Genomic DNA, 25,079 nt, shown 5'->3' on the forward strand with positions numbered 1-25,079 from the left:
GAAATCAGAGTGGATTATGGTTGGGTTATGATATAAGATTGTGGGGTTACAACATCACAATATGGATTTATGACATCACCATGATTTTTGCGAATCACGATATTGATATTGACCTCATATCACAAAATTTATATTGACTTCACATGGGTATTTAATACATCACAATTGATTATGACATTACAGTAGATTTATGCTTGTAATGTCTTCAAAATAGTAACTCATTTTAAATTCATTTTGTGATGCTACAATTAGGATATCACAACAATATGTCTGATGGCACAATGATAGGTGTATGATGTCACAATGGATTTAGAACTTTACAATTAATCATGACATCATAACAGTTGGATTATTGTTTGTGTATGGCATCAAATATTGCTTTATGAAATCACAATGGCTTTATGAGATCACAATTTAAATCATTATGGTGGTTTATGACATCACTATCCATTGGAACATTGCCATGATGATTTATGATAAGACAGTGGTAGCATATGGCATTACAATCAATTATGACATCACAATGTTATGTGTATGAAGCCAGAAGTTTTGATGGCTTCACAATTTACTGTAACATAAATGGTAGGTTTCTGATAGTACAGTGTTTTTGCACATTATTGATGTGTTATAATGTACATTATTGTTTTATGATATCACAAGTTTTTTTTTTTTTGAGAGGCAGAGTGGATAGAGAGAAAGAGAGAAAGGTCTTCCTTTGCCATTGGTTCACCCTCCAATGGCCGCTGCGGCCGGCGCACTGCGGCCGGCCACTGCGCTGATCCGAAGGCAGAAGCCAAGTGCTTCTCCTGGTCTCCCATGCAGGTGCAGGGCCCAAGCACTTGGGCCATCCTCCACTGCACTCCCTGGCCACAGCAGAGAGCTGGCATGGAAGAGGGGCAACCAGGACTAGAACCTGGTGTGCCGGCGCCGCTAGGCGGAGGATTAGCCTGTTGAGCCACGTCGTTGGCCAATGATATCACAAGTTTCTAAACTTGACTGATTATGGCATCACAATTGGATTATGATGTCAAAATGTTTTGTGATTTCATAAATGAGTATATTAATATGTTAGGTTTATGATGTGACAATGGTGGTTTACCACATCAGGACTGATTATATCACAAAGATTTTTATATTACAATTGATTACATAACAGTTGTAGCTTTATGACGTTGCAATGGATTTTTATGACCCTGCACTAGGTTTTTGACTTATTATTTTTATGATTGCTCAATTCATTTTAAAATCATAACGCTGGTTCATTAAATCACAATTGATTAAGCAATGGTATTATGACATCAAATGCACTATGACATGATGATGGTAGTTTATTACATCATTATAAATGGTATCACAATATGCATATGCATCACAATTTTAATAAGTTTATGATTGTTGCATCAAAATCGTACATATATAACAGAAATGGTGGATTGTGTGGCATAAATACTGGCTGTGACCTCACAATAATTGTTATAACATCAAAATTAAATATTATATCACAATCATAGATTTATGTCATCAAAAAGTTGGCATATGACATCGCAATTGAATTATTGTGATGAATTATTGAAGTCACAATCAATTATGACAATACTGCTTTATGACACCTCACTTTATTATTACATCACAATGGTAGATTTATGATTTCACAATGGTTTTTATGATATAATTGATTATGACACATACAATGCCATATAACTTCACAGTGATTTTTATATCATCCTACACTTGGTTTATGACATCAAAATGGATGTCATATGGATTTTTGTCACAATATAGTTTATAGTTTTAAGTCACAATGTTTATGGTATCACAGGAGTTGCTTATGACATCCCACTTCTTTATGACAACACAAGGTTTTTTGGACATAACACTGGTAGTTTGGGACCAGTGCTGCAGTGCAGCAAGTTATTCCACTTCCTGCAGTTCTGGCATCCCATATGGGCACTGGTTTGAGTCTTGGATGCTCCAATTCCAATCCAGCTCCCTGCTATTGTGCAAGGAGAATCAGTGGATAATGGCTGAATTCCTTGGGCCCCTGCAACCACGTGAGAGACCTGAAAGAGTTTCCTGGCTTCTGGCTTTAGCCTGGCATAGACCCAGTTTTTGTGGCCATTTGGGAAGAGAACCAATAGATGAAGGATTTCTCTTTCTCTGTCACTCTAACTCCGCCTTTCAAATAAAGAAGTAAATAAATAAACCTTTTCAAATGGTAGGTTATGACACACAATTTTATTTTGCCATCACAATTGATTTTGACCTCTCAATGGATTTGTGATGTCACAATTCATTATAACATCATAATGGCTATTTTAGGACAGCAAAATGGAGTTCTGTATCACAGTTGATCATGATATCAGAATGACTGATTTATGTTGACACAATAGGGTGACTCCATAATTTATTATGACAGCACAATGGTTAACTTACGACATTATTATGCTACTTTCATGGCATCAGAGTATTGGTATAGGACATGATTTTTTCATATAATAATTGATTTTGCATCATAATAGTGGTTTATGAATTCACAATCAATTATTTCATTATAGTTGTGGTTCATGATCTCACAGAGGTTTTTATGCGTTTACAATTGATTATGACATCACATAACAATGCTGTTTTATCCCATCCCCATAGATTATGACATCACAAGGCTTTTTACCAGATCACAATTATTATAGGATGATATAGGTCTATAAAAGCACGGTATCTTATTATATCATCACAATATTATTTAAAATGCATTATGGCAACACAATAATTGGTTTATAACATCAAAATGTGTATTAATGACATCACAATATTGGAATATGATTATCACTATAGCTTTTATGATCTCATGATGATTATAACTTCATAGCAGTAGCTTATAACATCAGAGCTGATTATAACATCACAATGGTCATTTATGATGTTCAAGGTCACTAGCAATCAGGGAAATGCAAATCAAAACCACAATGAGGTTTCACCTCACCCCGGTGAGAATGGCTCACATACAGAAATCTACCAACAACGGATGCTGGCGAGGATGTGGGGAAAAAGGGACACTAACCCACTGTTGGTGGGAATGCAAACTGGTCAAGCCACTATGGAAGTCAGTCTGGAGATTCCCCTGAAACCTGAAGATAACCCTACCGTTCGACCCAGCCATCCCACTCTTTGGAATTTACCCAAAGGAGTTTAAATTGGCAAACAAAAAAGCGGTCTGCACCCTAATGTTTATCGCAGCACAATTCACAATAGCCAAGACCTGGAACCAACCTAAATGCCCATCAACGGTAGACTGGATAAAGAAATTATGGGATATGTATTCTTTAGAATACGATACCGCAGTAAGAAACAACGAAATCCAGTCATTTGCAACAAAATGGAGGAATCTGGAACACATCATGCTGAGTGAAATAAGCCAGTCCCAAAGGGACAAATACCATATGTTCTCCCTGATCGGTGACAACTGACTGAACACCAAAAAGGAAACCTGTTGAAGTGAAATCGACACTATGAGAAACGGTGACTTGATCAGCATAGCCCTGACTGTGAATGAACAACTTAATACATTATCCCTCTTAGTAGTTTTTTTTTTTTTGTCTGCTCTACTTAATATGACTGGTTTAATTCTGTAATTAATACACAGTTATTCTTAAGTGTTGAAATTTAACTGAAATGTGATCCCTGTTAAACATAAGAGTGGGAATAAGAGAGGGAAGAGATGTACAATTTGGGACATGCTGAGGCTGACTTGCCCCAAATGGTAGAGTTAGAAACATACCAGGGGACTCCAATTTAATCCCATCAAGGTGGCATGTACCAATGCCATCTCACTAGTCCAAGAGATCAATTTCAGTTCACAGTTGATCATAATGAAAGGACTAAGAGTCAAAGGGAGCACATAAACAAGTCTAGTAGCTGCTAATACTAACGGATAGAATAAATAAAGGGGAGAGTGATCCAACATGGGAAGTGAGATACTCAGCAGACTCATAGAATGGCGGATGTCCTAAACAGCACTCTGGCCTCAGAATCAGCCCTAAAGGCATTCAGATCTGGCTGAAAAGCCCATGAGAGTATTTCAGGCATGGAAAGCCAAAACACTCAGGAAAAAAAAAAAAAACCCTAAATGAAAGATCTCTGTGAGTGAGATCCCAGTGGAAAGAACAGGTCTTCAAAGAAGGAGGTACCATTCTCTCAAGGGAGGAGAGAACTTCCACTTTGACTATGACCTTGTCTAAACAAGATAAGAGTCAGAGAACTCAAGGGGCTTCCATAGCCTTGGAAACTCATGAATGGAGCATGGGGACATTATTGAGGCCATAAACAGGAGTGTCAATTTGTAAAGTCAACAACAGGAGTCACTGTGCACTTACTCCTCATGTAGGATCTCTGTCCTTAATGTGCTGTACATTGAGACTTAATGCTATAACGAGTACTGAAACAGTATATTTCACTTTGTGTTTCTATGGGGGTGCAAACTGTTGAAAGCTTTACTTAATGTATACTAAACTCATCTTCTGTAAAAAGAAAAAAAGAAATTATCAATTCCCAACTTGATTCTCACTGGGATTAAACATGACAATAGGTCTGATCTGATTTCAGCATCATTTAAAAAATCATCTATTATTTTTCACTTTATGTTTCTGTGTGGGAGCAAACTGTTGAAATCTTTACTTAATGTATGCTAAACTGATCTTCTGTATATAAAGAGAATCGAAAATGAATCTTGATGTGAATGGAAGGGGAGAGGGAGTGGGAGAGGGGAGGGTTGCGGGTGGGAGGGACGTTATGGGGGGGAAGCCATTGTAATCCATAAGCTGTACTTTGGAAATTTATATTCATTAAATAAAAGTTAAAAAACATACTTAGATTATGTCTTATGTCGAGGAATGTTCCTTTTATACCCAATTTGCATAAGATTTTCATCATAAAAGAGTGTGTTTTTTAATTTTTTTGACAGGCAGAGTGGACAGTGAGAGAGAGACAGAGAGAAAGGTCTTCCTTTTCCATTGGTTCACCCTCCAATGGGCACTCCTGGTACCTGGTGAGCGACATTGCTGGGGAATCAACTTACACTGAAGACAGCACAGATCCATTCTGTGGTCCTTGGAACAGAGCTGATGAATATTATACCCACTGGGGCTAGCACTCAGGCACTGTTCTCCTTTGAGAAGAAGAGCTCAGCTTAGCAGATTATACTTCCCTTCTTATTGAAAACAAAAGAAAGAGAAGATTTACCAAACCAAACCTGGGTTTGTCACAGTAGGCATACCCTTAACCAGAATAAATGACAGAGCCTGCTGGCCAGAAGACAAAGTACAGCAAAGTACACAGTCAAACCAAAAGCAAGAAGTAGAAATTAGAACACTAAATAACACCATTGGGAATCTACAGGATACTAAAAAAATTCAATTTCTAAGATTTCCTGAAGGCATGGAGAGAGAGAAACCATTAGAAGGCATTTTTTAGGGAAATATTAACATAAAACTTTGAGGGTTTAGAGAAAGAAAGGGACATCCAAGTACTAGAAGCACACAGAACTCCCAATAGCCATGACCAGAAAAGAGCCTCACCATGACACATTGTAAACAAATTCAACATAGTGAAATATAAAGAGAAGATTCTAAAATGTGCAGGAGAAACTCCAGATTACATTCAGAGGATCTCCAGTTAGACTTAAGCAGACTTTAAAAAAAAACAACTTTTAATTAATAAATATAAATTTCCAAAGTACATAGGTTTTCAAAGTTCATAGCTCTTCAGAATCTTCTAGGCCCTAATGTTATTATATTAAATGAAAGGAAGTCTATACTTACCCTTGTGAATATTTACAGAACAAAAAATAAAACTATCTTAGATTTTTTTGAAACAGTCCAAAATGTACGTCTATGTGCCCATATTTTTCCTATAAATTTAATGACTGAAACTATGGAATAATACACAGTGGTATACTTTTTTCCTTTGTTTTTGTTTTTTTTTTTAACTTCAATAAATAAAAATTTCCAAATTACAACATTTGTACTATAGTGGCTTTCTCCCCATAACCTCCCTCCCAGGCAAAACCATCCCATCTCCCACTTCCTCTCCCATCCCATTCTTCATCAAGATTCATTTTTAATTATCTCTTTATACAGAGATCAACTTAGTATATACTAAGTAAAGATTTCAACAGACTGCACCCAAACAGACAAACAAAGAATAATATTTGAGTAGTAGTCTTACCATTAATTCACATAGTACAACACATTAAGGACAGAGAACCTACATGGAATAAGTGTACAGTGACTCCTCTTACTGATTTAACAATTGACACTCTTATTTATGACATCAGTAATCACCAAAGGCTCTTGTCATGAGCTGCCAAGGCTATGGAAGTCTTTGAGTTCACAAAATCTGATTTTATTTACACATGGTCATAATCAAAGTGGAAGTTCTTTCCTCCCTTCAGAGAAAGGTACCTCCCCTCTTTGATGGACCATATTTTCCTCTGGGATCTCTCAGAGATCTTTCATTTAGGTCATTTATTTTTGCCACAGTGTCTTGGTCTCCCATTGCCTGAGATACTCTCATGGGCTCTTTGCTGGATCTTAATGCCTTAAGAGCTGATTCTGAAGCCAGAGTGCTGTTTAGAGCATCTGCCATTTTATGAGTCTGTGTGTATCCTGCTTCCCATGTTGGATCGTTCTCTCCTTTATAATTTTATCAGTATTAGCAGACTCTAGTCTTGTTTATGTGATGCCTTTGGCAATTAGTCCTATCTTTATGATCAATTATGAAATTAAACTGATCACTTTGACTAGTAAGATGGCATTGGTACATGCCACCTTATTGAAATGGATTTGGAATCCCATGGCACATTTCTAGCTCTACCCCTAGGGTAGAGCTACCTAAGAATAATTGTGTGTTAATTAAAGAGTTCAACCAGTGTTGTTAAGTAGAACAAAAAAAAAAAACAAAAGGAATAAAATAATAAGTTGTTCCTTGACAATCAGGACAAAGGCTGATCAAGTCATTGTTTCTCATAGTGTCCATTTCACTTCAACAGCTTTCCTTTTAGGTGCTCAGTTATTGTCACAGATCAGGGAGAACATATCGTATTTGTCCCTTTGTGACTGCCATATTGCACTCAGCATGATGTTTTCCAGATTCCTCCATTTTATTGCAAATGGCTGGATTTCTTTCTTTTTTTTTTTTTACTGCTGTGTAGTATTCTATAGAGTACATATCCCATTTTCAAAACTTATGAGATACAACAAAAGCAGTGTTAAAAGGAAAATTTATAGCAGTAGGTGCCTACATCAAGAAATTGGATCTGGCTGAAAAGCCCATGAGAGTATTTCAGGCATGGAAAGCCAAAACACTCTGGCAAAAAAAAAAAAAAAAAAAAAAAAAACCTGAATTAAAGATCTCTGTGAGTGAGATCCCAGTGGAAAGAACAGGTCATCAAAGAAGAAGGTACCTTTCTCTGAAGGGAGGAGAGAACCTCCACTTTGACTATGACCTTGTCTAAACAAGATAAGAGTCGGAAAACTCAAGGGGCTTCCATAGCCTTGGAAACTCATGACTGGAGCATAGGGAGATTACTGATGCCATAAACAGGAGTGTCAATTTGTAAAGTCAACAACAGGAGTCACTGTGCACTTACTCCTCATGTAGGATCTCTGTCCTTAATGTGCTGTACATTGAGACTTAATGCTATAACGAGTACTGAAACAGTATATTTCACTTTGTGTTTCTATGGGGGTGCAAACTGTTGAAAGCTTTACTTAATGTATACTAAACTGATCTGTAAAAAAAAAAAAAAGAAATTATCAATTCCCAACTTGATTCTCACTGGGATTAAACATGACAATAGGTCTGATATGATTTCATCATCATTTAAAAATCATCTATTATTTTTCACTTTATGTTTCTGTGTGGGAGCAAACTGTTGAAATCTTTACTTAATGTATGCTAAACTGATCTTCTGTATATAAAGAGAATCGAAAATGAATCTTGATGTGAATGGAAGGGGAGAGGGAGTGGGAGAGGGGAGGGTTGCGGGTGGGAGGGACGTTATGGGGGGAAGCCATTGTAATCCATAAGCCGTACTTTGGAAATTTATATTCATTAAATAAAAGTTAAAAAAAAAAAGAAATTGGAAAGGCACCAAAAATTGAGCTATCACTGCATCTCAAGGATCTAGAAAAACTAAATCAAACCAAACACCAAATGAGTTTGAGAAGAGAAATTATTCAAAATTGAATCCAAAAAATACAAAAGATCAGCAAAATGAACAGCTGGTTTTTTGAAAACATAAACAAAATTGACACACCATTGGCCCAACTAATTAACAAAAGGAGAGAAAAGACCCAAATCAATAAAATCTGATATGTAAAAGGGAATGTAACAACAGACACCACAGAAATAAAATGAGTCATCAGAAATTACTACAAAGAATTGTATGCCAACAAACTGGGAAAACTACCAGAAATGGACAGATTCCTGGACAAATAAAACCTACCTAAATTGAACCATGAAGACATAGAAAACCTAAACAGACCCATAACTGAGTCAGAAATTGAATCAGTAATAAAGGTCCTTCCAAGAAAGAAAAGCCCAGGACCGATGGATACACAGCTGAATTCTACCATACATTTGAAGAAAAGCTAACTCCAATTCTTCTCAAAATATTCAAAACAAGTGAAAGAGAGAGAATCCTCCCAAATTCTTCCTCTGAAGCCAGCATCACCTTAATTCCTAAACCTGAAAAAGATGCAACAGAAAAGAGAATTCCAGACCAATTTCTCCGATGAACATAGGTGCTAAAATCCTCAATAAAATTCTGTCCAATAGAATTCAACAACACATCAGAAAGATCATCCCCCCAGACCAAGTGGGATTTATCCCTGGTATGCAGGGTTGGTTCAACATTTGCAAATCTATCAATGCGATACACCACATTAACAAACTGCAGGAGAAAACCCATATGATTATCTCCATAGATGCAGAGAAAGCACTTGCTAAAATACAACACCCTTTTATGATGAAAACTCATAGAAAATTGGGTATAGAAGGAATAATCCTCAACACAATCAAGGCAGTTTATGACAATCCCATGGGCAGCATCAAAACAAATGGGAAAAGTTGGAAGCATTCCCATTGAGATCCAGTAACAGATAGGGAGGCCCATTTTCAACATGGCTATTCAATATAATACTGGAAGTTTTAGCCAGAGCCAAGAAAAAGAAATCAAGAGGATACAAATTTGGAAGGAAGAAGTCAAACTAGCCCTATTTGCAGCTGACATAGTTCTATACATAGGGGATCCAAAAGCCTCCACCAGAAGGCTATTGTAATTTTTAGAAGAGCATGGTAAAGTAGCAGGATATAAAGTCAATACCAAAAAATCAATAGGCTCTGTATACACAGATAATGCCATAGCTGAGAAGAACTTCTAAGATAAATCCATTCACAATAGCTACATACAGAATCTAGCTCTCTGCTAATGGCCTGGGAAAACAGTGGAAGATGCGCAAGTGCTTGGGTTTCTGCACAAGCATGGGGGACCTGGAGAAAGCATCTGGCTCCCGTCTTCATATCAGCCTGACTCTGGCTCCTTATGTCCATTTGGAGAGTAACCCAGCAGATGGATGTTACTCCCTCCCTCTTTCTGTCTCTCTCTGTCTCTCTCTCTCTCTGTCTGCCTCTGCTTCTCAGTAGTTCCTACTTTAAAAAAAATAAATCTTTGGGAAAAAAAGAAATATAAAATATTCCTAACACATCTATGTTTCCCAGATGTAGCAAGGTAGAAATAAGCAAAGAATATTTTCAAATTTCTTTTGGAAACAGCATTACATTGTTGATGATACAAGTTGACCCCACCAGAACTAAATATGAATTAAGTATAAGCCTCACTTTCATAAACAGATATATATATCCTTAATATTCATATAATAGATTAAATCACATATAAAATATAAAAATATAATTAATAGCAAGTGAAATGCAAGAAAAAATGTGAGAGGTGGTTAACATTTTTAAACAATCTATTGAAATTTTCCAGGTAAGTAAAAAATTCAAGAAGAAAATCATATGACCATTTAGATTGAATGTTGAAAAGTGTTTGAGGGGGGAGGGAGAGGGAAAGGGGAGGGCTGGGGATGGGAGGGAAGTTATGGTGTGGGGAAGCCATTGTAATCCAGAAGCTGTTCTTTGGAAATTTATATTCATTAAATAAAAGTTAAAAAAAGAGATTTAAAAAAACTGATAGCAGTATATTTAAAAGGAAGTGGCTTCCTTATTCTGATCAGGATTGTTTAAAAAGGATCCTGCAACAAACAACAGAATACATACAGGATCACTGACAGCTTTTTCCCTGCCTGGAAGTAAGTCTTGTCCAGGCCACCTCCACTATCTTCAACTTCTTATTGTAGCAGTAGTGGGGGAAGGGAGAGCAAAAAGAAAAAGAATGGTGTAAAGATTTCTAAGCAATAAAATGTCAATATATTGGAGATATTCAGAGAGAAGCAACACAATCTAAAAACAAATACAACTGATAATGAATTTAACCAGATTACTGGAAGGATCAATATTTTTAAAATCCACTAGATATACCATGAACCAGCAAAAAACAATAGAAAATACTAAGGGTCAATAGGCAGAGCAGAAAACAAATACTGACAGAAGAAAAGGGAATAAAAGGATTGAATCATGTGATGTCTTTCAGCATTCTTCAAATCAATATTAAAAAGTAACACAAAAGACCCAACATATATTGTATATGTCCAATGGAATGCTATTCACTTCTACTATTTCTGACAACATGGATAAGCCTTGAGAATATTATGTAACATGAAATAAGCCAGGCACAGAAAGACAAATACTGCATGATCTCACTCATTAAATGGTGTCTGAAACAATCTTGTAGACATAGAGAACAGAATAATGGTCCCCAGAGGCTGGGGTTGGGATGGGGTGGAGAGAAGTTGGTTAATGTACAAAAGTAATTTAGAGGGGAGGAATACATACTGGTGTTTCACTGAACACTTGGATGACTGTAGTGAGCCTTCAGAAATGCATGGAGAATGTGTATTATGAAAAAGTAGATTTAGATTTCAAAATACTTTTGCATGAAAATCAACTTACCTTTTAAATTACATTTTCCACAACTTTGTTGAAAATCATGCGCTAATTTTCAATACAAAGAAAATGAAGCCCAGAGGCCGACGCACAGAACTGTGACTCACTGAAGCAGTTACTGCACCGAGAGCTCCAGCAGGGATCCATCAGGGAGGACAGGGCCACAGGAGGGACCCGGCGGGTGCAGGAGCAGAGGGGAGAGGCCTCCCGCCTGGGGAGGTGGAGTCCGACCTGCACCCAGGCCTCGCCTCCTGCTGCTCCCACCCAGCACAACCTGAAGTCAGGGGCCCATTGCCGTGGAGGATGTTGATGGGCTGCATACTTTGTGAGGTTGTGTGCACTCATGGCCATGCACGCTGTCCAATCAGGCACGACGACGTCCACGTCACGTCATCACGCGGGGTCTTGACGTCACAGTCATCTTACAGTTCTGGGCAGGAGCGAGGTGCTAGGAGACGGCTCTGCAGGCAGGAGGCTCCTGAAGCAAGTCGGGCTCCATGGCCTCCACCTTCATCACCGGGGGACGCTGGACACCTGGAGCTGAAAACCGCGACGTGGTGAGTGTGTGCGCCCAGGTGTCGGGAGAGGCGTAAAGCAGCCGTGGAAGCTGCTGAGAAGCTGGCAGGACGCGGGCCTCCCAGAGGTCGTCTCCGAATCTGTGGCGCCATATTGCCGCTGGCCCAGCGCTTCCCTTGGTCCCCTCAGACCCGGGGGTCGGGGTCTGGACTGGCACCCGGGACCCCCGACACCCTGCCCCTTCCCTGCTCTCAGCGACTTCTCGGCCCAGAGCCTTCCCCGGGCAGCTGTGTGGGAGCAGCCCCGCGTCTCCCCGACTGTGCAGTGGGCATGGGGTGGTCATTAGGGAGAATGTGGGCTCCGTGTGTGGGGTGCGTGTGGGACGGGAGCTGTAGTTTGTGCGGCCCTGGGCTCCTCCGTCCTTCCCTGCCGGGACCTGATTCCCCCCAGTTTTCTAAATATGTGGGCAGCAGGATCTTCCAGGATGCTGGCTTCTCAGCACAGCTGTTTCTAGGGGTCTCTCCATTTTCTGTTTCCAATAACATAGTCACCTAGAGTGGGTAAGGCTAAAACAAATATTCTGTTTCACTTGGGGATTTTGTTCAGGTTTTAGAGGTCACAAGTGCCCTGTAATTTGACACTTGGTTATCATCTTAGTTTACACTGTCCCTTGATAGCCTGCATTTGTACTTTCAATATAGGAATTTTGTCTGCTCAGAATTATGAGTATTTTAAAAATTATTCTGTTCCATAAAAACCTTCCCAACCTAAAGATATGTCTACTGAGTTACTTTGAATTTTTATTTTGATATGAGAGCCTAGTTCTTTTTGTTTGTTTTAATTTTTCAAGATTGTTGGATATGAGTGACAAAACTTGGGTATATTCAAGGCATGCAACATGTTTTGATATATGAGGAAAATTTGAAAAATTATGGAAAACTTATTCACATTTTTTTTTGGAAATATCTACAATCCTGTATTAGCAAACTTGTGCAGGTTAACTTGTTGACCTGGCTCAAAACAGCATTGCTAACAAGATCAGGGTAGAGATGCTCAATCAACAAAGACTGTCTCTGTAAAAAAGGATATTTAAAAATCCCTCTTCTTAAGCATATTTGTTAAAAAATCTCCAGTATTGCAGAAAAATATCACAAAGTGATTTCAGTCCATGAAAATAACAGCACATGGCATATATATATATATATGATATATGTATATATAATATATAAAATAAAATACATATTTGTAATATTGAGAAAAGATGATAAAAGTGTAATTGGGAAGATATATCCAACCATGAATTGGACAACTCACTGTGGTACATTGATCAATTATCCTTAAAATTAATCTATAAATTTAAAACCTGCTATCCCAAATTGAAGAGTATTTGTGAAGTATATAACAAGACAGACATAATGGCCACATGAAAAAAAAAAATTTGCAACATTAGCCTCAAGAATATTTCTAAATTTAGCATTCAAAGAAAAACAGTGCAGCCTATCAAAACATACAACATTCACCATATTAAAAATATGAAGTTTCTTCAAGAAGGAAAAGATGTCATTGAAACGTATTCAGTGTTCAAATAGAATGTTTTATGTGAGGATTTCGTGTGTTTTAAAAATTAGCAAAATAATTGGAAAGTCCCAGTGGAAAGGAGGAGAAAAGGGCAAGTGCAATTAAGCATAAGTAGCAGGCAAATTGAAGTCCTAATCAGAGGAACACAAAAATCTAAAGGAAATGGAGTACTGATAAATACAGGTACAGGTTTGAGTGTGTCTCCAACAGCTTTAGAGGAAGAAATGCCATTTGTACCTTGAAATAAATGCCATATTGCAATATATGAGTGTGAAAATAGTGTAGCTTTGTCTTCAGGCCCAGTATTTTAGCAAATAGACAAGTTATATGTTAAGGCTTATTCTTTTTCAAATGTGCTTTATTCTAGAACACATGCAGTGAATTTCTAACTTCCTTTACCAAAATAAGGTAGCACTTATGGAGAAAATGTAGCCTAGTAGCCCTGCAGTGGAGGCCAAGATGGAAATACCTGCAGAGTCAGCCTGACATTTCCATTGGTCCTGTGATGCACAGGCAGGAAAATGACTCCATAAATGCAAGATGCCACCATGCAGAATGTTAGGAACTTGGTTTCATTAAATTTAACAAGGAGGTCACTGGGAACACAGGCCATTGTCACTTCTTCCAATGTACATAAGCGGGGCCCTGGGTCAGCTGTGGAGAATAGATGAGACTTGAGTCTCAGGCACTCTCATATGAGATGAGGTCATCCCAAATGCTGGGTAAATCCCACTGTACCACAGCACTGCCCAGGCATCCTTACTCTAACTTGGTAAGAGCTGCTATGATCTTTGTTATGTTTGCTGAAATTTTTTCTTTTACATTTTTAATAGAAATGTAATGATCTACTTTTCAGCCACTTCACCTGTATTTACTCCTTTTGTGATGTTTCATCCACAAAATTATCCATTTTTGAGGTAATAACTAGTTTTTCATGACAGCTGAATGTATTTTAAGTCTTTATATTTTTCTTTGAAATTATAGCTATCAGCATGCATATTTGTAGTATCTTAGCCTTAGTCAACCCTAGTACTCTTAACCTTTGATCAGAGTACTTAACTTTTTGATTGTGAAGTCATCACCTATCTCAAAATTCTGTAAGTCTCCTGGAAACTGTCATGTACAGGTTCTCAGAGACATTGTTAGTCCACTGTAATTATTCACCCTTTCTAGGTAACATTTTGTATTTACTTTTTTGGATGTTCATGTGACTAACTTTGAGTTTAATTTTTAATGTTTTTTTAGCATTTTGTGATCTTTTTATTGGGGTGAGGACACAGGGCAGGTAAGGGTACCCCTGAAGGTGCAGGGAATGTCCAGGCTAGTCAGTCTTCCTGGGATGCTTTATGGAGCTTTTTCTCTTGGCAATGCTCTTGCTGGTGGCGGCCTCTGCTTCCTTCCTGCTTGGCAGAGAAGTTCCTCTTTTTTTGGGGGGACCTTCCTGGTGTCCACCTCTTCCACATCATTTGCCATTTCCTCCTGGGCCGACGGTTTCTTCCTCTTGGGAGGGCTTACGCCGCTCCCTCTCTCCTCCAGATCACTAACCAACTCCTCTTTGGAAAAATATATCTTTTTCTTGGGGTTGGAGGAAGAGACAGACGGCTCTTCTATCCCGTTCTCCTGAGGAGCCTCCTGGGCTTTTGCTTTTTCTTCTTTCTGGGTTTCTCCTGCGCCTCCCCGCACTTCTCCGGGGTGCTGCTGCTGTTCTCTGAAGATGCTAGGGTGAGCGCCACCAGGGCCTTCTTTTCCTTCTTCCAGCATTTCTTCTCCTGCTTCTCCAGCTTCCTCCACAGCTGCCGCCTCTGCCTGATCCATGGCTTCCTTCATGACATCCAGATTCTTCCGTGGAATCTCCCCAGTCTCATAGAAGGACAGCTGCTTCTCAATTTGTTCGAGAAGCTTCTCCCCAAATACACTTGTGGGTACCTCAGAGAAGCAATCTATTTGTGAAGCAATACTGCATTTGTTGGCCAGGTATCAGGAGATGCAGCCTTTGTCCTTCAAGGCGGCTCAGCCAATGAAGGAGGGGTGGAAAATAAGTCCGTATTTTGGTGTGTTACCCCGTGTCTTCAGGGCTCGCTTCCCCAGTGAGAGCTGACAGACTGGGGGCCACCTGGCTCATCTTGGAGTGCAGGTAAGTGTGTAGGAGCTGGAGCTGGTGGTACTCAGACAACGACACCATGTGGCTGGAGAAGCTCTCGATGTTGATCAAGTCAATGGAAGAGAGTCCATGCCCATGGAGGACCGTGAGGCATTCAGAATGGCCTTGGCCTTGGCACCATCCATTGTTAGCTCCTCCAGCTTTTCCAACTTGTCCTCATTCAACTCCTTTTGGTTTCTGATGAACTGGGTGAGGCAGCATTATGTGGCGTTGTTATTGATGATCTTCACCACCTCCGGGAAGTGATAACCATACCACTCCCTGCAGAGATGCAGTCCCGCCCTGCCCTGGCTCGGCTGCTGCAAAGCCACAAAGCACCTACTTCAGCCCTCGTGGCCCCCACTCAGCCTGGAGGAAACAGGGACAAGCCAGATGCCAGTCCCCTCAACTCCTTGTCCCCCCATTCACAATACAGCCCAGGCAAGATGAGCCCTGAGGGAGAGCCTGCTCTGCCTCCTCTTTCTATACAGTCAGTGTAAGAACAGATTGTGGTAAGCACCAGGAGGCTAATTTTTAATGTGTCTCTAAGCATAATCTAGATATGGAAATCTGTGCCTTCGTATATGGTAGAACAAGGCATAATCTTTTTTCAATCATGTTTTTGGTATTTTTTTCATATTCTCCAATATAGATGTAATTGCAATGAAGTACAACAGAAAGTTCTCTATCTGCTTTTCACAACATTATTATTCATTTCTTGGTGGAGTAATCACAACATACATTATTCCATAACATGTACATTTCTTTTCATTGCCTTTGCATCTATTGTTATACCCTGTATTGTTCACAAACATCATAGTAAGCCAATGGTGATCATATGAGCTGTGGCAATCTTGGTTTGCATTTTCATTGTGGTATCACAAACTTGCTCAAAGTTCTATAAATTCTGGAAAGTTTCATGTCTACAATTTTTCAGAGTGCTTGCCATGGTGTACTCGATTCCACATATCATTTTTATCTTTCTGGAATTTAGCCATTGATGTGTGAAATTTTCCATTATGCATTTAATTTTTGTTATTGTTGTTGTTTTTTTCTTTTTTAAATTGTTATTTTTTAAAAATTTTTTTCCATTATGCATTTCTAAACACTGGCAACTTTCTTATAATATAGTGTAAGTAGAATGATCTCTTCATGATTTAAGACGCTATTTACAAATAATTTTAAACCTGATTGAAATGGATTCTTTTTCACCAAACTCCCTTATATCTTCTAGTGATTTTCTTGTTACTCCTACTAAGTTATTTACTTTTACTTACAGCATTAGCAATCTATTTTATATTGTGAGCTCCTTTCTGCTTTTATGATTGAAGTTATTGATATATGTGGGTTTTTTATTTATTTTTTTATTTTTATTTTTTTGACAGGCAGAGTGGACAGTGAGAGAGAGAGACAGAGAGAACGGTCTTTCTTTGCCGTTGATTCACCCTCCAATGGCCACAGCGGCCAGCGCACTGCAGCTGGCGCACCCCGCTGATCTGAAGGCAGGAGCCAGGTGCTTCTCCTTCTCTTCCATGGGGTACAGAGCCGAAGCACTTGGGCCATCCTCCACTGCACTCCCTGGCCACAGCAGAGAGCTGGCCTGGAAGAGGGGCAACCGGGACAGAATCTGGCGCCCTGACCGGGAATAGAACCTGGTGTGCAGGTGCCGCAAGGCAGAGGATTAGCCTATTGAGACACGGCGCCGGGTTTTTTGTTTAAATTTATTTTATTTATTTAAAAGAGTTACAGAGAGATCAAGACAGAGAGAGAGAAAGAGAGAGAGAGAGAAATAGATATAATAGATATGTCTTTCATCCACTTGTTCAGTCACCAAATGGCTGCAGCGGCTGGAGCTGTGTCGATCCAAAGCCAGGAGCCAGGAGCTTCTTCTGGTTCTCATAAAAGTTGCTGGAACCCAAGAATTTGGGCCATCCTCCACTGCCTTCCCCAGGCACATTAAAATACATTGGGAGTAGAGCAGCCAGGACATGAACTGGTACCATTATAGGAATCCAGCACTGCAGGCCAGGCCTTAACCTGTTTTGCCACAGCACCGCCCCCTGCTATGTGTGTCTGTAGTATCCTCATTTAAGTCAATCTTTGTTCTGTGACATTCTTGCTTGATTTTTTTTTAACTGTGAGGTAATCAGATCGCTCAATATTTTGTAAGTTTTGCTGGCAACATTAATGTACAGTCTTTCTGAACTCTTAGGGTAAGTTTAATCTTATATACTTTAAAGTCATACAGTTTCAAACTTTCTTGATTTTGTAACTATAAAGTTATTATTCACTGAAATTTCCCAAAATGTCGCTCTAGATATATGTTCTCAGAATTTTTCTAGTAGGTGGAATGCGTTTTATATTCATTGAATTCTACTTCTGTTTATGTAATTATAATTATTTTTCACCAAATTCCTTTACTTTTGCATTTTATAAAATTTAGCAAATGTAAGCTAACCTCTGATTTTATAAATTTTCTGAAGTGCATATACCTTTAGATATTTGCATAATCCTTTACAATTATAATCTAAAGTTGCTAGATTAAAGAGATTAGAAATATTTTAATATTCTTTTTAAATGTAATGGAATATTTTACACCAAATTCTCATATATGCATGCTAATCTCAATCATATAAAATACTTGTAACCTGAAAATCCTTTTTGTTTTTGGATTTTGAAAGATATTTTGCCCATATGAAAAAATACTACATGAACTCTATTTTCATTCAATACTTGAAGGATGTTTCTCAGAGTCATGTAAATTGTATGCACCCCAACAATGTATCCTTAACCTTCAATTTGCTCCTTTGTTAAAAAAAATCATCTATTTCTTTTACTGTGCTTTTAAGATTTATCTTTTATTTCTGCGTTTATGTAGTTTAATTATTATCTGCCTTAGCATGGTGATTCTTTTTGCATCCTGTTATTGGGATGCAATGACCTACTTCATTCTTTGAATCTATAATTTCATCAAAACTTTGTAATAATTCCTGATAAGTCTTATTTCTGTGGTATCTTTTGTTACATATCCTTTCTCATCTCTGATTTTATTGATTTGGTATTCTCCCTCTTTTTTTTGGTTAATTGCTCCAATGGTGGATCTATTTTGCTTATATTTCAAAAAGCAGCTCTTCTTTTCATAGATTTTTTGTGTTGTTTTTCTGGTTTCATTTTTTATTTCTCCTGTAATTTTAATAATTTCTTTTCTCTTATTAATTTTAGGTTTTATTTGTTGTTGTTTTTCTAGGTCATTGAGATGCACTGATAGCTCATTTATTTGGTACCTTTCCAATTTCTTCATGTAGGCACTGATTGCTATAAACTTCACTCTTAACGTTGCTTTTGCTGCATCCCATAAACTTTGATATGCTGTATTGATTCCTTTTACGACCCACTGTTAATTCAAAAGTATGTTGTTCAGTCTCCATGTGTTTCCATATGATGTAGAGATTCCTGATTTGTTGAATTCCAGCTTTTGTCATCTGAGTTGATGCATGATATTGTTTCAGTTTTTTGAATTTGCTGAGACTTGCTTCATGGCCTAGCATATGGTCTATGCATTTAGAGTACCAGATACAGCAAACTAATATGACATCTGGAATTAATTTATTGTTTGGGAACAGTCTCTGGTCTTCCTTTACTGTATGATTTCATGGGTTATCATTGCTGAAATTTTATTTTTACTAATGAGAAGAGTGAGAGTGATAAGGTACATTGTTGGAATTTTAGTACTGTTGATTACATAAAAAAGTATTAGCTATTTATGTTTATAACTCAACAATAAGACAAATCAATGAATAAGGAAACTTATGTGAACACACTTCATAAAAGCCCACATGCAAATAAGAGTGCATGAGGTGCCAGCATTGTGGCAGAGCAGGTAAATCTTCTGCCCATGATGACAGCATCCCAAATGATGACTGACTCCTGTCCTAGCTGCTGTACTTCTGATCCAGCTCCTGGCTAATGGCATGGGAAAATAGCTAAATACAGTCTGGTTCAAAGAAAAAGCACAGTTCTTTGATATCCCTTTCTTGGTTGCATTTTACATATCATATAAAGTTGAGCACAATATGATAAAAATACTTTCTTGAGAAAAAAACGGGCAAGTCATAGGACAGAAGAAAATAACCGGTTACACTCAAAAAATGGATTATATGTTTTAATAATTTATTTTTATTAATGCAGAGAGAACAGATTTCATGTAATTCAAAGGTACAATTCTAACGATATAGTGATATTTATCTTCTTCCCTCTTCCTTTCTTTTCTAATTTTTGTGATAACATTTTTATTTACTTTATACTCATAAGCTTAATGCAACATTAAATGAAGAGTTCAACAAGTCAAAAGTGTTCCCAGGAGTATAGACAAGCACTATAAATAATAATCAAATCCAAACATGACAGTTTCTCTCATTTATAATAAACGTGTTTTGTACTCTGTATGTTAGCCACTACACATCAGAGAAAACATGATGTTTTCACTTTTCATTTTGAGATCATCAACTCTGTTTATATTTTGGATGGTTTCCTGGTAGTTATTACGTTCATAGCTCTTCAGAATCTTCTAGCCCTTGTGTCATCATACTCATTGCCAGGAAATTTATATTTACTCTTGTGAATATTTAAAGAACTAAAAATTAAACTATCTTATATTTTTTAAATTGTCCAAAATGTAGTTCTCTATGCCCATATTTTTCCTATAAATTTAATAATTGAAATTACTGAATAATACACAATGGTATACTTAATTTAACATCATATCCCTGAGTGCCATCAACATTTGTAGATTAAGTTCCAGAAAGTGAACCAGCAGATGGAAGACCTCTCTCTGTCTCTGTTTTCTACCTCTCTGTGTAACTCTATATTTCAAATAAATAAAATAAATCTTTAAAAAAAAAGAATTGGTGTGGATTTATATTCCTGTAATTGTGTACTCTTTTGTAAATACAATTTTAGGAGTTTTTTTTTTTAAATTTACCCAATATATAATTTTTTTTTATCTTTTATTTAATGAATATAAATTTCCAAAGTACAACTCATGGGTTACAATGGCTTCCCCCCCCATACCGTCCCTCCCACCCACAACCCTCCCCTTTCCCACTCCCTCTCCCCTTCCATTCACATCAAGATTCATTTTCGATTATCTTAATATACAGAAGATCAGCTTAGTATACATTAAGTAAGGATTTCAACAGTTTGCTCCCACACAGAAACATAAAGTGAAAAATAAGAGATGATTTTTTTTTAAATGATGATGAAATCAGATCAGACCTATTGTCATGTTTAATCCCAGTGAGAGTCAAGTTGGGAATTGATAATTTCTTTTTTTTTTTTTTTTTTTACAGAAGATCAGTTTAGTGTACATTAAGTAAAGATTTCAATCATTTGCACCCCCATAGAAACACAAAGTGAGATATACTGTTTGAGTACTCGTTATAGCATTAAGCCTCAGTGTACAGCACATTAAGGACAGAGATCCTACATGAGGAGTAAGTGCACAGTGACTCCTGTTGTTGACTTTACAAATTGACACTCCTGTTTATGGCATCAGTAATCTCCCTATGCTCCAGTCATGAGTTTCCAAGGCTATGGAAGCCCCTTGAGTTCTCCGACTCTTATCTTGTTTAGACAAGGTCATAGTCAAAGTGGAGGTTCTCTCCTCCCTTCAGAGAAAGGCACCTCCCTCTTTGAAGACCTGTTCTTTCCACTGGGATCTTACTCACAGAGATCTTTTTGCCAGAGTGTCTTGGCTTTCCATGCCTGAAATACTCTCATGGGCTTTTCAGCCAGATCCGAGTGCCTTTAGGGCTGATTCTGAGGCCAGAGTGCTATTTAGGACATCCGCCATTCTATGAGTCTGCTGAGTATCTCACTTCCCATGTTGGATCACTCTCCCCTTTATTTATTCTATCGGTTAGTGTTAGCAGATACTAGACTTGTTTATGTGCTCCCTTTGACTCTTAGTCCTTTCAATATGATCAATTGTGAACTGAAATTGATCACTTGGACTAGTGAGATGGCATTGGCACATGCCACCTTGATGGGATTGAATTGGAATCCCCTGGTATGTTTCCAACTCTACCAATTGGGGCAGGTCAGCCCGAGCATGCCCCAAATTATACATCTCTTCCCTCTCTTATTCCCACTCTTATGTTTAACAGGGATCACATTTCAGTTAATTTTCAACACTTAAGAATAACTGTGTGATAATTACAGAATTAAACCAGTCATATTAAGTAGAACAGACAAAAAAAAATACTATGAGGGATAATGTATTAAGTTGTCCATTAGCAGTCAGGACTATGCTGATCAAGTCACCATTTCTCATAGTGTCCATTTCACTTCAGGAGGTTTCCTTTTTGGTGTTCAGTCAGTTGTCACCGATCAGGGAGAACATATGGTATTTGTCCCTTTGGGACTGGCTTATTTCACTCAGCATGATGTGTTCCAGATTCCTCCATTTTGTTGCAAATGACTGGATTTCATTGTTTCTTACTGCGGTATAGTATTCTAAAGAATACATATCCCATAATTTCTTTATCCAGTCTACCATTGATGGGCATTTAGTTTGTTCCAGGTCTTGGCTATTGTGAATTGTGCTGCAATAAACATTAGGGTGCAGACTGCTTTTTTGTTTGCCAAATTTACCCAATATATAATTAAAAAACTATAAATAAAAACCAATTACAAGTTTCTACTCACAGTAATCAAAAGGTAATATGTCATGCCATATATGGTAATTTTTTTTTTTTGACAGTCAGAGTGGACAGAGAGAGAGAGACAGAGAGAAAGGTCTTCCTTTACCGTTGGTTCACCCTCCAATGGCCGCCGCTGCAGCCGGCGCACTGCCCTGATCCGATGGCAGGAGCCAGGAGCCAGGTGCTTTTCCTGGTCTCCCATGGGGTGCAGGGCCCAAGCACCTGGGCCATCCTCCACTGCACTCCCTGGCCATAACAGAGAGCTGGCCTGGAAGAGGGGCAACTGGGACAGAATCCGGTGCCCCAACCGGGACTAGAACCCGGTGTGCCGGCGCCGCAAGGTGGAGGATTAGGCTATTGAGCCACGGCGCCGGCCGGTAATTTATTTTTAAAATTACACTTCAGTTAATCACAATCATCTGTTTATATCATCAATAACATTACTTCATTTCTGTTTCTGAATTCATTACTATTGCCTTAGTTTTTTTTCATTAATAGTGTACCTCATGTCAATGTTAGAACAAGATATCTGCTGTAAACTTGGTTTACTTTATCTTTGTAATGTAATCAACTTTACATAATTTTTTCCAGTTTTATACATTGTTCATGCACAACATTGCATAGAATCATTTTGCATGAGTGTCATCATTCTCCTTTGCAGGTCAGATATTTTGTTATATTTCATGGACTCTTTTGGAACTACACATTTACATTTGATTTTGGAAATTTTTACAAAGTCATTTCTTCATATCAGTGTGAGGCTTCAAATGTATTATGTTAAGATACTTGAAATATTTTTAGGTTCTGTTAAATTTATTTTTTTCATAGTTGTTTAATATATATATATACACATATATATATATATTTCTTTTTCACAATATTCCTGTGTACTGTTTTGTCACTAATACAACACTATTCCCTACTACTTCTACAAAATTATTCCCTACTACTCAATATCAAAATACATGTCAATCATAGCCCTGAAAGCATTTGCTCATTCTAGTCCAGATTTTCTTTTTGAAGTCATCAAGTGGCTCACATTTCTGTAAGTTGTCTCACTCCTTCCATGTAGATGATTTGCAAAATTGTGTCACTCCAGCAGACTCATTCAAATGTTCAAGTTAATGTATTCTCTTTACAATTTTTTATTTTTTAGTACTCAAAATCAAAATTTGACCATAAACAATTATTGGGTCAAAGTACTTGTACGCTTGCTAAAATTAATATATTAACATCCTCTTTTCTAATTAAATTCCTGACATTTTTATTAATCTATGTAATTCTAAGTTTTGTATTCCTCTATGCCATCTCTATGTGATCATGAATCTGTTTCTACAAAATTACTGATTTGTACAGCATATAATCAAAATTAACTTTTATATAGAGTGTATATCTCATTATTTTGTCTTAGAATTTACCACTGCCACCTGAATGTGCAATTAATAACCTGATTTATGAGAATGCTAACACAGGGAAACAATGGGTGCCAGGGTTTGGTTTATGATTCTGTGGTTATAAACTCAAATTAAATGCTGGAAGTTGTCTAGAAACTGTCATGAGTACAGGATTTCAGCATGTGACAGGGCTAGTACCATGATGGTCATCAGCATGGGTTACATCTTTCTGGATGTTACTTCAGCTGTAAATTATTTTTTATTATTATTATTGTTTTTGACAGGCAGAGTTAGTGAGAGAGAGAGAGAGAGAGACAGAGGGAAAGGTCTTCCTTTTTCTATTGGTTCACCCCTCAAGTGACCACTACAGCCAGCACGTTGCAGCCGGCGCGGTGCGCCAATCCAAAGTCAGGAGCCAGGTGCTTCTCCTGGTCTCCCATGCGGCTGCAGGGCCCAAGCACTTGGGCCATCCTCCACTGCCTTCCCAGGCCACGGCAGAGAGCTGGACAGGAAGAGGAGCAACCGGGACAGAATCCAGTGCCCCAACCAGGGCTAGAACCCGATGTGCCGGTGCCGTAGCCGGAGAATTAGCCTAGTGAACCACGGCGCCGGCATGTAAATTATTTTCTGATTTTGGAAAATTTCCAAAATACATGTTCCTGAAATACTACAATTTTCCAGTTTATTCTAGACTCTTTTATAGAAATACCTATCCACATAGTTGTTCTTTAATTATGGCTGACACTAAATTACTCATTGTTACTTAAGGTAAAGTAAGCTTTTCCTTTGCCATATGCATCAGATTTATATTTTCTATTTTGACTTTCATTTTACTACTTTAACCTGTATATATCTCTATCCACATGAAATCTAACCTTAGCACTGACAATGTATGGTCATTCTTTAGGGCATTTACATAGTAATGCTATGAATTTATTCAAAAATTTTCAGGTTGTATTAGCAACCTCCATCTTCATGTTCTATAAAATCACTTTTGGACATTACATTGTTTCACTTTGAAGTACACATGTGTTTTTGTAGTGTGTTTATTTTTAGGGACTCAAAATTGGCCATTCACCTTAAATTTTCCATGCATTAAGTTGAGACACTGTTATCTTAGCTCTAAGATTATTGAATTCAATGGCATACAATTTCCTTGATTTAAGAGAATACAAATTTTCTGTAGCTTAAATGTGTATTTAGGGCTGTTTTTATCTATATCTGTTACATCTTCTTGTGGCCTTATTTCTGCTTCTACTAAATTTGCCATGGGTACACCCACTAGTCAATATACCACATATATAAAATTGTCCCATTTCTCTATTTTTCATATTTTATTTGAATTTGTTTACTATAGCCTGAGTACATAGTCAAATAATCTAATCTGTGCCAGTTCTAGTGCAGGAACCTTAAGGCTACCATGATTTGCTTTATCATTGTTAGGCTATCAACTCTCCAATTTCTGGAAGTTGTCTAAACAAATTTTATGTTCACAGTACCAGAGAACAATCTAGGGTTGTTCCATCAGTCTCATTAGCTGGGGAGTTCATTTTCAGCCTTACATACATTCATGGATCTTGAAATAAACCATTTACTTTGGAAATTTAGGTAAATATTTTTTTATCTTTAAAT

At 37.8% G+C, this 25,079-nt stretch overlaps 1 long non-coding RNA gene and 2 pseudogenes across 2 annotated transcripts in view; 1 reads left to right on the plus strand and 2 right to left on the minus strand.

Annotated features, from left to right (window-relative positions):
• LOC127487056 (uncharacterized) overlaps positions 1 to 25,079 on the plus strand; it is a 248,775-nt gene that overhangs the window by 166,505 nt on the left and 57,191 nt on the right. The gene's annotated exons all lie outside the window — the stretch shown is intronic.
• LOC100353588 (nucleolar protein 56 pseudogene) lies at positions 14,538 to 24,717 on the minus strand (annotated as a pseudogene).
• Positions 15,764 to 15,881, minus strand: LOC138847355 (small nucleolar RNA SNORA51; annotated as a pseudogene).

This window comes from Oryctolagus cuniculus, chromosome 20 (assembly GCF_964237555.1).
Source record: "Oryctolagus cuniculus chromosome 20, mOryCun1.1, whole genome shotgun sequence".
NCBI lineage: Eukaryota > Metazoa > Chordata > Mammalia > Lagomorpha > Leporidae > Oryctolagus > Oryctolagus cuniculus.